The sequence below is a fragment of the Sander lucioperca genome, chromosome 6 (genome assembly GCF_008315115.2).
Source record: "Sander lucioperca isolate FBNREF2018 chromosome 6, SLUC_FBN_1.2, whole genome shotgun sequence".
Taxonomy (NCBI): domain Eukaryota; kingdom Metazoa; phylum Chordata; class Actinopteri; order Perciformes; family Percidae; genus Sander; species Sander lucioperca.
In genome coordinates, this window is record NC_050178.1 from 21,466,989 (window position 1) to 21,479,150 (window position 12,162).

At 38.0% G+C, this 12,162-nt stretch overlaps 1 long non-coding RNA gene across 1 annotated transcript; it reads right to left on the reverse strand.

Moving 5' to 3' along the window:
* Positions 1–7,909: 7,909 nt before the first annotated feature.
* Positions 7,910–10,576, reverse strand: LOC116052962. Its single transcript, XR_004105703.1, has 3 exons — positions 10,562–10,576; positions 8,963–8,965; positions 7,910–8,024 (listed from the first exon to the last, which is right to left on the reverse strand). It is a non-coding gene; the product is annotated as an uncharacterized LOC116052962 (long non-coding RNA).
* Positions 10,577–12,162: the final 1,586 nt, after the last annotated feature.

Consider the following 12,162-nt stretch of genomic DNA (forward strand, 5'->3'; position numbering starts at 1 on the left):
CTTTCAAATGGACCTAAGAAAAACGCATATCTGTAGAAAATAATTCATACATTTACAGATGTATGACTTGGACGGAATAAACCCCTCCATTCTAGCCTCTGTAACTCTGTGTCAGTAAGGCCTAGAATCACCCTGTAACAAAAACTTGAGAGTGTTTCCAATGATATCAGGCACACCCCAGAGAGTCAAAGTTTATGGGAGCTGAACCACTTTTAATTTGGGTATGATGTTTAGACCAAAAAGCATGGGATTTTAAGCGTTCTTAAAGCGTAACTCTTGCCAAAATGCAACCTAGGGACTTTTTGTGAATGTACCTGAGTCAAACTTTCGTTTAAAAGCATATTTAGGACGGAATCGATACTTTTAAGATTTACCGTATTTTCTTAGCTTTGTAAACTTGTTCTTATAACACCTTAGACGTGTCTTTTCCTATATGAGGAAAGACAATTTGTCAAAAAGCAATTAATCATTTCTCCTCATTTTACTTAGAAATTGATATAAGTTTATTTAAACGTGGTTTATTTACCATGAATGCAGAGAATCAGTGTAAAACTATAAAACTAGTGGTAATGAAGTTGGTTAAAAAGAGGAAACACAGAATTGAGTAATAAATTATAATTTTCTATACTTTAGAAACAAGCAAAGCAGACCAGAGAAGACAACAGTGTGATTTTGGGATGCCAAACAGTATCCTGACTAAACATTAACATATACCAGTCTGTGACAATCCATAAACATATATTCATCTGATCTTAAATATAGGGAAAATAATTCATAATTTCCACTTATTTTCAGAGCTTTATAGTAACAAAGTATAACTACTTCACTATTCTACTTAAGTACTAAAAGGCTGTATCTATACTCTACTGGAGTATTATTTTTTTCTCCTACTTCCACTATTACTTGAGTACATATTTTCGATGAGTTTAATACTTTTACTCCGATACATTTTTTATGTGCTGCGTCGTTACTCGTTACTGTTGTGAATTCCTCACGCTACGGAGACCGTGTAGGTTACAGTGTGTGGACGTTAGTTACGTACGCTAATTACATAATATACGTAAGAAATCCCCGAGATCGCGTCATGTTTCTTTTCATTACGGTTGCCCGTTCAGAAGTCAGAGACGATGTAAGTTTGTACTCTTTCTATTTAGCCATTGTTGCAGCAGATTAATCTATTCCTGAGCTGTTTGAGTCTGCAGTGAGTCCTGAATGTTAACCGTTTGACCCTGTGATGTGAAGCTGCTAGTTTGCTAGCTTGCTAATTTTCCTGTTCATCACACGTTACTAGCTAGTGTGTGATAACTTTTTTGGGGGCTTTAATCGTTACTGTGCTGGAGAGGATGTTTATTTTACTTGCACAGTGTGATAATTGTACATTTTATTTCTGTATTTGTTATTTTTAATGTAATTAATATTTCTTAATTCCTTTGGCTACAGCCTTGGCTAAACATTTGACATAATATAAACAATATGATATTCAAACTTTTGACTGCTTTCTTGAATAACTAAATAACACAATACTTGTACTTTTACTTTCAGTACTTGAGTAGTACATTTTAAAATAAACTACTTGCAATACTTAAGTAGAAACATTTTTGAATACTTTACTACTTCTACTTAAGTGTTGTGCTTAAAGAAGACTTCTACTTCTACTCAAGTCACTTTTTTGATAGAGCACTTGTACTTTTACTCAAGTATGGGTCTCTAGTACTTTATACACCTCTGCTTATTTTACTCTAAACGTGTTTATAATTTCATGTAAATTAGGTTTATTGACCATAAATTCCAAAGAATAAGTGTAAAACTATCAAACTAATGGTAATGAGTTGTAATGAGTTGACTAGAAGGTGTAAAATAGAATTGGGTGATATTTAGGGCCCGAGCGCTGACAGCGGCGAAGGCCCTATTGAAAGTGCAGGAATTATCAGGGCCCGAGCAGTGAAACTGCAAGGACCCTATTGTTTTTGCTCAGATTATTTTTACCAATTCCTCATCGCATTTTTGAGGGGGTTACAATGCACGAAAACTCACAAAAATTTGCACACATGTCACAACTGGTGAAAATTGCAACGATTAAAAAAGAATACACATATCCACAACTAGGTGGCGCTATTGCAGAAACAAAAGCATTTGGCCCTATAACTCCCAAACCGTACATCTCACATTCAAAAACCATATATTTCCGCGTTCCCTGGATCCAGCTGAATCTCCTACTATAGGCCACGCCCATTTCCGCATAGACGTTTATGCATGAAAAATCGCAATTTATCGAAAACCTACTTTGCCGAACTCCTCCTAGACCGTGCGACCGATCTGCACGAAACTTGGCAGGTAGCATCTCCAGATGTACCTGACTAAAAGTTATCCAAAGATTTTTTATAGGATAAAAATTGCACATATTACGCACAAATTTGTGTAGCTAAGTATGCAAACACCAACTTTGCCATATCTCGACCAAAATAATAACTATCAACACAAACCTTAAGATTCTTGTTTGCCATGACCCTCTGCAGATGCCCCACACATTTTACAAAAATTGGCCACGAGGGGACGGTACAAGTACATAAAGTTTATAGCTCATGAACGGCTCATCCAATTTTTACAAAATTTGATGGGTACCATCTAGGGCCACTCATGAGGCCACCCCGACAGTAAGGTACTGATTGGTCAAAATTGGCACCCACATAAACACCTGGGAGCTTTGCGAGACTGTACAGCAGTTTGGCCCAAACCTGCAAGTGGGCTCCATAGCGCCCCCTAATGCCTGGAAGGCCTTAACTTCGACATAGTTGCTCCGATCTTCACCAGATTTAATACCCATATTGCTCGAATCATTGCGGACATATTTCCTATTTACCTTCATTAGCTCTGCCCAACCGGAAGGCGGCCATTTTTTATTATGCATTTTTCATGTGTTTTACATTCTTTCGAACTCGTCCTAGGCCGTGATTTCAATCTTCTTGAATCTTTGCAGGTAGTATCTCTTGACCGTCATGACAAAAAGTTATCCAGAGAATTTTGATAGTTGAAAAAATGTGCAAGTTACAGCAACTTCCTGTCTAAACAGAAAGTTGCGTTATCTTGGCAACAATTATTCCGATTGCCCCGAAACTTGACAAGGTTGTTCGTCATGGCCGGTTTAGCATATATGCCAAACTTGGCATCAATTGGCCATTAGATGCCGCTGATTTAAGTTTTTTTTATTAATCAGCAAAATATTGATATATAGGAAATCTACTCTGTCTAACTACTCCTGGGGCGTGAGTCTGATCCGCACGAAAACTTGCATACAGACTCGGAAGCCCCTCGTGACAAAATATTATCAAAAGAATTTTAATAACTAAAACAATGCACAAGTTACAGAGGACCAACTTCCTGTAGGTGGGTGCCGAAACAGGAACGGTTGTATATTGCACGCAGCTATTCCGATGGACACAAAACATAAGACAGTTGTTCCTCATGTGCCAATGAGGCTGTGTGCCAAATATGGCATCAATCGGCCTTTAAATGGCGCTGTTTTCATTTTTTTTATTAATTAGCAAATTCGCTTTGAGCGAAGCCTACTTTTTTTAACTCCTAGAGCGTTTGTCTACACAAAAATGTGCACATAGACTCGGTGGACCCTCATGACAAATAGTTATCAAAAGAATTTTGATAGCTAACACAATGCGAAAGTTACAGGACCAACTTCCTGTAGGGGGCTGTCGAAACAGGAAGTTGCGTATCTTCGTGCGCAGAGGCACGAGGGCCCATCCATCGCTGCTTGCAGCTTTAATTTATACTTCATGCTTTATAAACAGGCAAACAGACCGACTCAGTTTGACGGGAAGACAACACAAGAGTTAATAAATCAACAGATGATAATCTGCTGCTGTGTTGTTTTTGTTTCTCTCCATCAGATGTCTGTGAACTGGAACTGGACACAAACACAGTGAGCACAAGACTCAAACTGTCTGACAACAACAGGGAGGTGACAAATGTGGAGGAGAAACAGCCATATCCTGATCATCCAGAGAGGTTTGGCGGTCCTCAGCTGCTGTGTAGAGATGGTCTGACTGGTCGCTGTTACTGGGAGGTTGAGAGGAGAGGAAGGGTTTATATAGCAGTGAGTTACAGAGAAATCAGCAGGAGAGGAGTCAGTGTTAACTTTATGTTTGGATATAATGATCAGTCCTGGAGTCTGTACTGCTATGATGATGGTTACTGTGTCTGTCACAATAAGAGAGTAACATCCATCTCCTTCTCCTCTGTCTCTGGTAGAGTAGCAGTGTATGTGGACTGTCCTGCTGGCTCTCTGTACTTCTACACAGTCTCCTCTGACTCACTGATCCACCTTCACACCTTCAACACCACATTCACTCAACCTCTTTATCCTGGGTTTGGGGTCTGGTCTCCTGGTGCCTCAGTGTCTCTGATTCCTCTGCAGGACTGAGAGTCTCTCCTGGTTCCTCAGTGTCTCTGAGTCCTCTGCAGGACTGAGAGTCTCTCCTGTGGAGAGAAACACTGACTGAACATCAGCTGCTGAAATCAAAGTTCAGTCAGTTCACCATCACACACACTGTGAACTTCTGAGAAGCAGATCTGAGACTCAAACACAAAACATTCATCTGATTTCATCTCTGTGATTATCCACATTTTAACTGTTTGACTAAAAACTAGGGCTGTCAAACGAATACATTTTTTTAATCGCGATTAATCACTGAATGTCTATAGTTGATTGCGATTAATCGCATATTTTATCACATAATTAAAATTCTATTATTTTGCATTTCAGTAGTACATATTAACAATGGAAAGCAATTCTTACCAGTGGATCTTGACTGGGAATCAAATGAATGCAAATAAAGTTACTTTATGAACTTGATTTTAAGATTTGCAATTATTTATTTACTGTAAACAAAAGAAAACCGTGTGAATCTGTCATTATTGCACAATTCCTCCAAGTACCTAACTAAAAAACTAAAAATCTCTATCCTTACCAGAGTCAATATAGTGTTTAGTAACTCCTAAATAATGTTGATTACTCACTGACGTCCACTGATCAGCGGTTAATGAGACAGCATTTGCAGCACTTTGCAGCTATTCTAGTGTGGCTGCTTTCTCCGTGTGGGATGTGTATGGTGAAACTACTGTCTCCCTCGACGGCAACGAGACAGGCCAACCGTAGTACGTCTTTAAGACCCGAGTCCTCTACGATGCTTTTAGGTCTGCAGTTAGTTGCCACTCGTTTAGCCCGCTAGCTGGTAGCATCACGTTAACTGTACTACTATGCTTAGCTCGTAGGTTGTAGCTCAAGCTTGACATGCTTCAGTGATATTTTAATTCGGCTTTACACAGTGTGCATATGGCTTTCGACTTGTCTACGAGCCGTCCGGGAGTTTTGGAAAATAAAAAGCTCCATTCAGAGTTATTGCTGCTGTGTTTCTCCATCATGCTGCAGCAGCAGCAGCAGGATGTGTTAGGAGGAAGTGGCAGCTTGATGAGAAGTAACGGTGCTGCAAAGGGTCAAAATAGTAGCCTATTAGGCACGATGCAAAGCCGAGTGAAGTGTAAAATAAATTAATAAATGCAGGCATGCGATTAATGCGATTAAAAAAAATGAATGGCATTGCGTCGGCCCTTAATCGCATCGCAATTAACGCGTTAACGCTGACAGCCCTACTAAAAACATGTCATAATATGTAACATCTAAAAAAAATAATGAACTTTTATTGCTTACTATTATTTCCTTTTATATTTTGAATCATATTGTAATATATTTAAAATTTGGAAAACAAATGTATAGTCTAAAACAATCATATAGTCTAATGTTTCTAAATGCTTTTAATAAAATCTATATGTTTCATCTTGAGGGCGATCATTTGTTCATTTTATCATATCATGATTTTGTTCATCAGTTGACTCTCTTTACTGAGATTGATACAAATGATCTCAACGCTAGAAGGAGAAATTCCCACACATTGGACCTTTAACTCTTGTGTTCAGGGGCGGATTAAGGTGGTCAGGGGCCCCTAGGCTGCTCTTTGTGTGAGGCCCCCCCTTAATCAATGTGCTTTACTGGAAAAATGTATTTAGTGCCATACATGGTCCACACGCAAATAAGTGGGACTGACACACACACACACACACACACACACACACACACACACACACACACACACACACACACGTAAAATGAGAAAACTACATCATAAAACTAACATCAACAAAGATGTAAGTTGAAAGAATACCAGATATTATCCTCTGCCACCACAGCACCAAAACATTTACATCAACAATTACAATGGAAATGTAACTATAAACAACAAAGCAGCAGAATTCCCTGGATTCACAGTTCGACAGCAAGCTGGTAATCACTTTTAGCTTAATAACCCACAGGTAGGCAACAGCATCTGTTAGCTTTGTTAACCAACAGGTAGGCTACAGCATCTCCAGCAGTGCAGAACACCATGTTTTACTGAGGCAACATCACAACATCATTACCAGTGGTGGAAGAAGTATTCAGATCTTTTACTTCAGTAAAAGTACTACTGTCCTGCATTGAAAATGTTACTTAAGTAAGTATCAGGAAAATGTACTTGAAATATTAAAAGTGAAAGTACTGAATATCGAAAAATACTCACATGTTTTAAACAAACCAAACAGTTCTGTCAATCAACTAAGTGTGTAATGGTCTGATCATCTCAGCGTGACTTGTAGTCTGTTATATTGTCGGCTAGTTTACTTTAGAATAAAACATCAGATTTTATAAACTACATGTGTTTTGTGTGCAGTAATCTTAATGTGTAAAGTAACTAGTAAGTAAAGCTGTAACAGATGAATGTAGTGGAGTAACTAAAGTAACTAGTAACTAAAGCTGTAACAGATGAATGTAGTGGAGTAAAAAGTACAATATTTCTCTCTGAAATGTAGCGGAGTAGAAGTAGACAGTGGCATGAAAAGAAAAGACTCAAGTAAAGTACAAGTACCTCAATATTTGGACTGAATACAGTACTTTCCACCACTGATCATTACTGAGACACAAACCACTGTGCAATACACTAAATTGTGAATAAAATAAAATAAAAAAACAGCAGCAGCAGCACATAACACTTATTAACAACAATAATGAAACGGCAGCACAACATGTACGCTACATATTGTTGCATAATCATACCACCTTTAGAATTTTTTCATTCTTGATTTTCACAACCGCAGCCACCCTCTTTAAAACCTCGGTCCAATATTCACATTCATTGTCAACTCATTTTTTTATATCTAAATCTATCCACCCACTGTCAGCCCAGCGCGTAACACTGGCGAGCATTATGCTACCTATCTGTGGCACTCGGATCCCTCATGTTCAGCTAGCGTGCAGCTGCATTTTTCCAGTCACTTGAATATCACTGTTCCCAAATAATTTGCGCGACACAACACAATGCCTTTTGAGGGGGGATAAAACAGCCATTCTCTTGGCTGCGTTTCACCATTTGCCAGTTTATTTTTAAACAGGGTTTTGGAAGTAGCCTACCTCTTTTGGTGTTTATGTTGTCTTTCTGAGGCATCAACATCTGCGTCTTTGTTCTGGCAACTTTTAGATCCCATTTTAATCCAATATGCCCTCATGTCTTCATCAATTTTATCCCAACATGCAGGATCCGAGCTATAGGTAGCAGGATTTTTCGCCCTCTTTTGGTGTCCTCTCCGCCGCAGCAACAGGTGGAGGGGGGGCGGGGATTCCCTCCATCTCTGCCGGGGGCGCGGCTGACCCACGAGCAGGTGAACTGTTTCTGCAGCATGGCACTTTGGCTGGCTGGAGTCTCTGACCCGGCCCCTCTGTCTCTTTGTATAGATGTGACCCAATCTATCCAATCAGCTGCTTGTTTCTTTTAAATGTTTCTTATGGGCCAATTAGGGTATTTTTTTGTTCGCGCTGAAGTAAATTTAAAATAATAATAAATTGTCTGGCCAATCCGGGACCCCTGCACACGTGGGGCCCCTAGGCTGCAGCCTACGCAAGCCTGTGCATTAATCCGCGCCTGCTTGTGTTGTCTTCCCGTCGACAAAAAAAGGGTAAAAAAGTGAATTTTTGGCGCATCTTAAAAGCATGTTTGCCACTTATTTCAACGTTGTTTTTTATGCATGGTCAATAAACCTAATTTAAATGACATTGTACTTAAGTTTTGAGTTAAACCAAAGCAGATATTATTAATTATTTTGACTAATAGTTGAGATCAGAGGATGTTCAGCAGATCACAGACTAGTTAATGTCAAAGTTTAGTCAGGATATTGTTTTTGAACCCATTAAAACATTTTTTTCAAATGATATAAAATTGAAAATGAAAAAACACCCAAAATGCAATGAAAGTAATCATTAATTTTACCCGTGACAAATGTTGCATGGGTCCCATACAATGTTTATTTTATTTATTTAACCTTTATTTAACCAGGTAGACCATTGATAACAGGTTCTCCTTTGCAACGTCGACCTGGCCAAGAAAAGCATAATCTTGCAGGACAACATATAGTTTCACATACTATACAAGAATACAGAAAAGAATAGGCTACATAAAGTACAATACAGGAAATACAGGCAATACAAATCCGTCGTGAAGTGAGGTGTAAGTAAGTCGGAGGATATGCGAGCGTGAATAAGGTAATGACAACACAAAATATATGACAACAAAATATATGAATAGACAGTCTATAACAGTGTTTCGCAAACCTTTTTCAATATTGTACCCCCTTTGAATTGCTTTTTTAAACCAAGTACCCCCTGACCAGCGCAGAACATTTTTGGTAGGAAAAAAAGTCTCTATAAAGAGGAACAATATTCAATTCACTAAACAAAAACATTTAAATAGTACATTTCAAATGTTTAGAATCCATCACTTAATTAATGCATTATTATAGTATAATTATTTTAGTAATTATTCATGACATATTGTTAAATTTGCATTTTTGCAACAATGTCACATACCCCCTGCAGTACTCCAAAGTACCCCTAGGGGTACACGTACCCCCATTTGAGAAATACTGGTCTATATCACTGCTGAGATGTAGTGAAGAGTCAATATACAGTTAGTGCAAACAGAGGTCTAGTTAGTGATGTAGGTCAGTGATAACACAATAAGTATGAAAGATAGTCTATATAAAATGTGCATGCATCCATGTTATTTTTGGGCAATTTGGTTGAAAGAAGCACATTATGTCTGACTTAAAAAACTTTGAAGACGGGTCAAATTTGACCCGAGGACATCACAAGGGTTAAGCAAGTTATCTGCAGCATGTGCAAGCCAGTTAGAGTTTAAAGTTCAAAGTAAAGTGGTGTTGCCACTTAATGTGTTTTGATTGAAATGTGCATTGTTTTTCAGTCCTTCCAGAAAAATGTGGAGTTTTTTTATGATTGTTGCGGGCAAAAATCCTTGATGATGCGGCACGTTTTCTTAAAAGATGCGATGGAATATGCGGGATATTTATGCAATTTTATGCGATGAAATTGCGGGAACTTGTAAAAACTGCGGTTTAATCATGGCTTCATCGCGGGGTTTGCAGCTTTTCGATGATGTTCACGTCGTGTAATTACGTCACTTCGTAACGTTCACATGGCAACAGGGGAAAATGGCTGCTCTTGTGTGTAAATGCAACATTTTTCAACTTTCTGTTAAAATATATGTGACTTTTTTGCAACAAAAATGTGGGGATTATGAAATCATGCAAGCCCTGCATATTTTGCAGGGAAATCTGCAATTTATGCGGCGAAAGTGCGGCGTATTTGAAAAAATACGGCCCCCGCATAAATATGCAGACTTTGGCTGATTATGCGTTGAATTATGAGATCACATAATCACGTTTTTCTGGAGGGACTGGTTTTTTCCAGATTCTCTAGGCATGATTGTTTATATTTCCAGTTCTGGTTTGAATTTAAAAATTAAAATCAATATTCACAAATAAGTAGTTGTGTTCTTATTTTAAGATAATCTAGTGTGACAACTCACCCGCCGATGGGACAAATTGTCACAAGTGCACATTGTCTACTCAACAGTCTACAACTGCGTAATGAGATAAGAAATGAAAATGTTATGAATACAACATATGTTCCCAAGACTTCCTTCTTTCATTTGGTATGACATTTATACCATTGTGATGTGATTTATGGTGGTCAGTAAATGTTAGACAGTGTGAAAAGTGTGACAACATACCCCGCTCTCCCCTAATATATATTTATCTCAAAATTCATGCCTGTTGATAATTATTATAGAATCGCTAACCCATGTTTTTTTATGGCTGTTCATTCTGTATTACTTTCTGGAGAACTTTAGAAAATTATATGGTATCTAAAACAACACATACAATTACACACACACACACACACACACACACACACACACACACACACACACACACACACACACACACACACACACATACACACACACAGACACACAAACTCACACACATACATAGATACATACACACACACATACAGACACACACATACACACACACACACACACACACATACATACATACATACATACATACATACACACACACACATACAGACACACACACACACACATACACAAACACACGCAAACACACACACATACACACACACACACACACACACACACACATACACACACACACACACACATACACACACACACACGCATACACACACACACACACACACACACACATACACACACACACACACACACACACACGTGTCAGTGGTTAGTGACGACATACTTAGTCTTTGGAGGTTCTGGTAGAGGCAGTGTCATTGGAGGAACAAGTACACACAATCAGTCTCAGACACGCTTTACTCTGGACACTGTGACGACTCAACAAGTTGAAGAGCAGGATCACCCTCATGGAGGCTGCAGAGTGAACCTCAGGATTGAAATCCTCAGAGATGTCCTAACTTACCTGGAGTCCCTAAATATACACTGAGGGTCATTTTTGCTTGCAACTGACTGTTTGTGCCAGTGAAGTAAATGAACAAGCAAATTATTATTTACTTATTTTAATTTTTTCTCTTTCTTAAATTTAGTTTGGTGTATTTTTGTTTGTTTTCTGCAACCAGTCTTATTTTGTCAATGTGATTTTTGACCCCCTTTTTATTGTGTAATCTATTTTCAACCCTAGCAAATTTAGTCATTGCCTTTTCCAGTTCCTGTTTATAAATGTATGTTTCAATGTTTGGTAAATGTTTTTGAATAAATGTTTTCATATTTTGAGTACATTTTTTTTAATTTCCATTTATTTTGAGTATCTACTTAGGAAATTAAATGGCTAAAACAAAATACTACACATGAAGTCAGCATTGAGATGTGTGTTATTCAGACATATTTACACCTGTGCTAGTGATGTGACCACTCTGTTAACCTTTGAACTGACTCATATATGACACAGGAGTCAAGATGGATTTTGGGCATTTGGAAGTATTTTATTCTGCAATGGGACACAACCATTCAGTTCAGGAAGATAAATAGATGGCTTGCTTCCACCACATCATGAAAATCATACTTTGCTGTAGGTTACTTTGTTGGATTCAAAAACTTCAAATTGAAGGCTTTAGTTTGTGCTCATGTTGTAATGTAAGATTAAAATACAATTTCAATTGAAATAAAATAAATTAAAATGACTGTGTAACTTTTACAATAATGTCACAACAACGTCTAACAGTTAAACAAAAACTAGAACAGATTCTTTAGAAAAGAAAAATCTGATAATCCCATTCTTTACATGAGTGTAGTTTATTAGAGGGAATAATTTATATATTGTCCTCTGCTGCCACCCTCAGGAATGATAGAGCAACAGTAGGCAAACTGGTTTAGCTCAGTCAACAAGAACAAATTAATTCTTTATAAATGATATAACTTTACTCTAGTTCACATATTTGAACATGTAATGATATGTAGAAATAATAACAACATCAAAATGCCAGGTGGCGGCAAGAACGGCGTTCAAAACGCTGTGAGAATTGTGACGTATTATGACCCTTCTGGCTACTCACACAAGCAGCAAAGAAGATCTGTGCTTGATTAGTGTGGCCTAGCCTTCTTCTTTATTGATTGGGTGATTACAGTTCAAATTAATTGGCTGTGAAAACCAAAGGGCGGAGTTGATTATCAAAACAATACCAGGTGTCTAATAAGCATCTGGTGG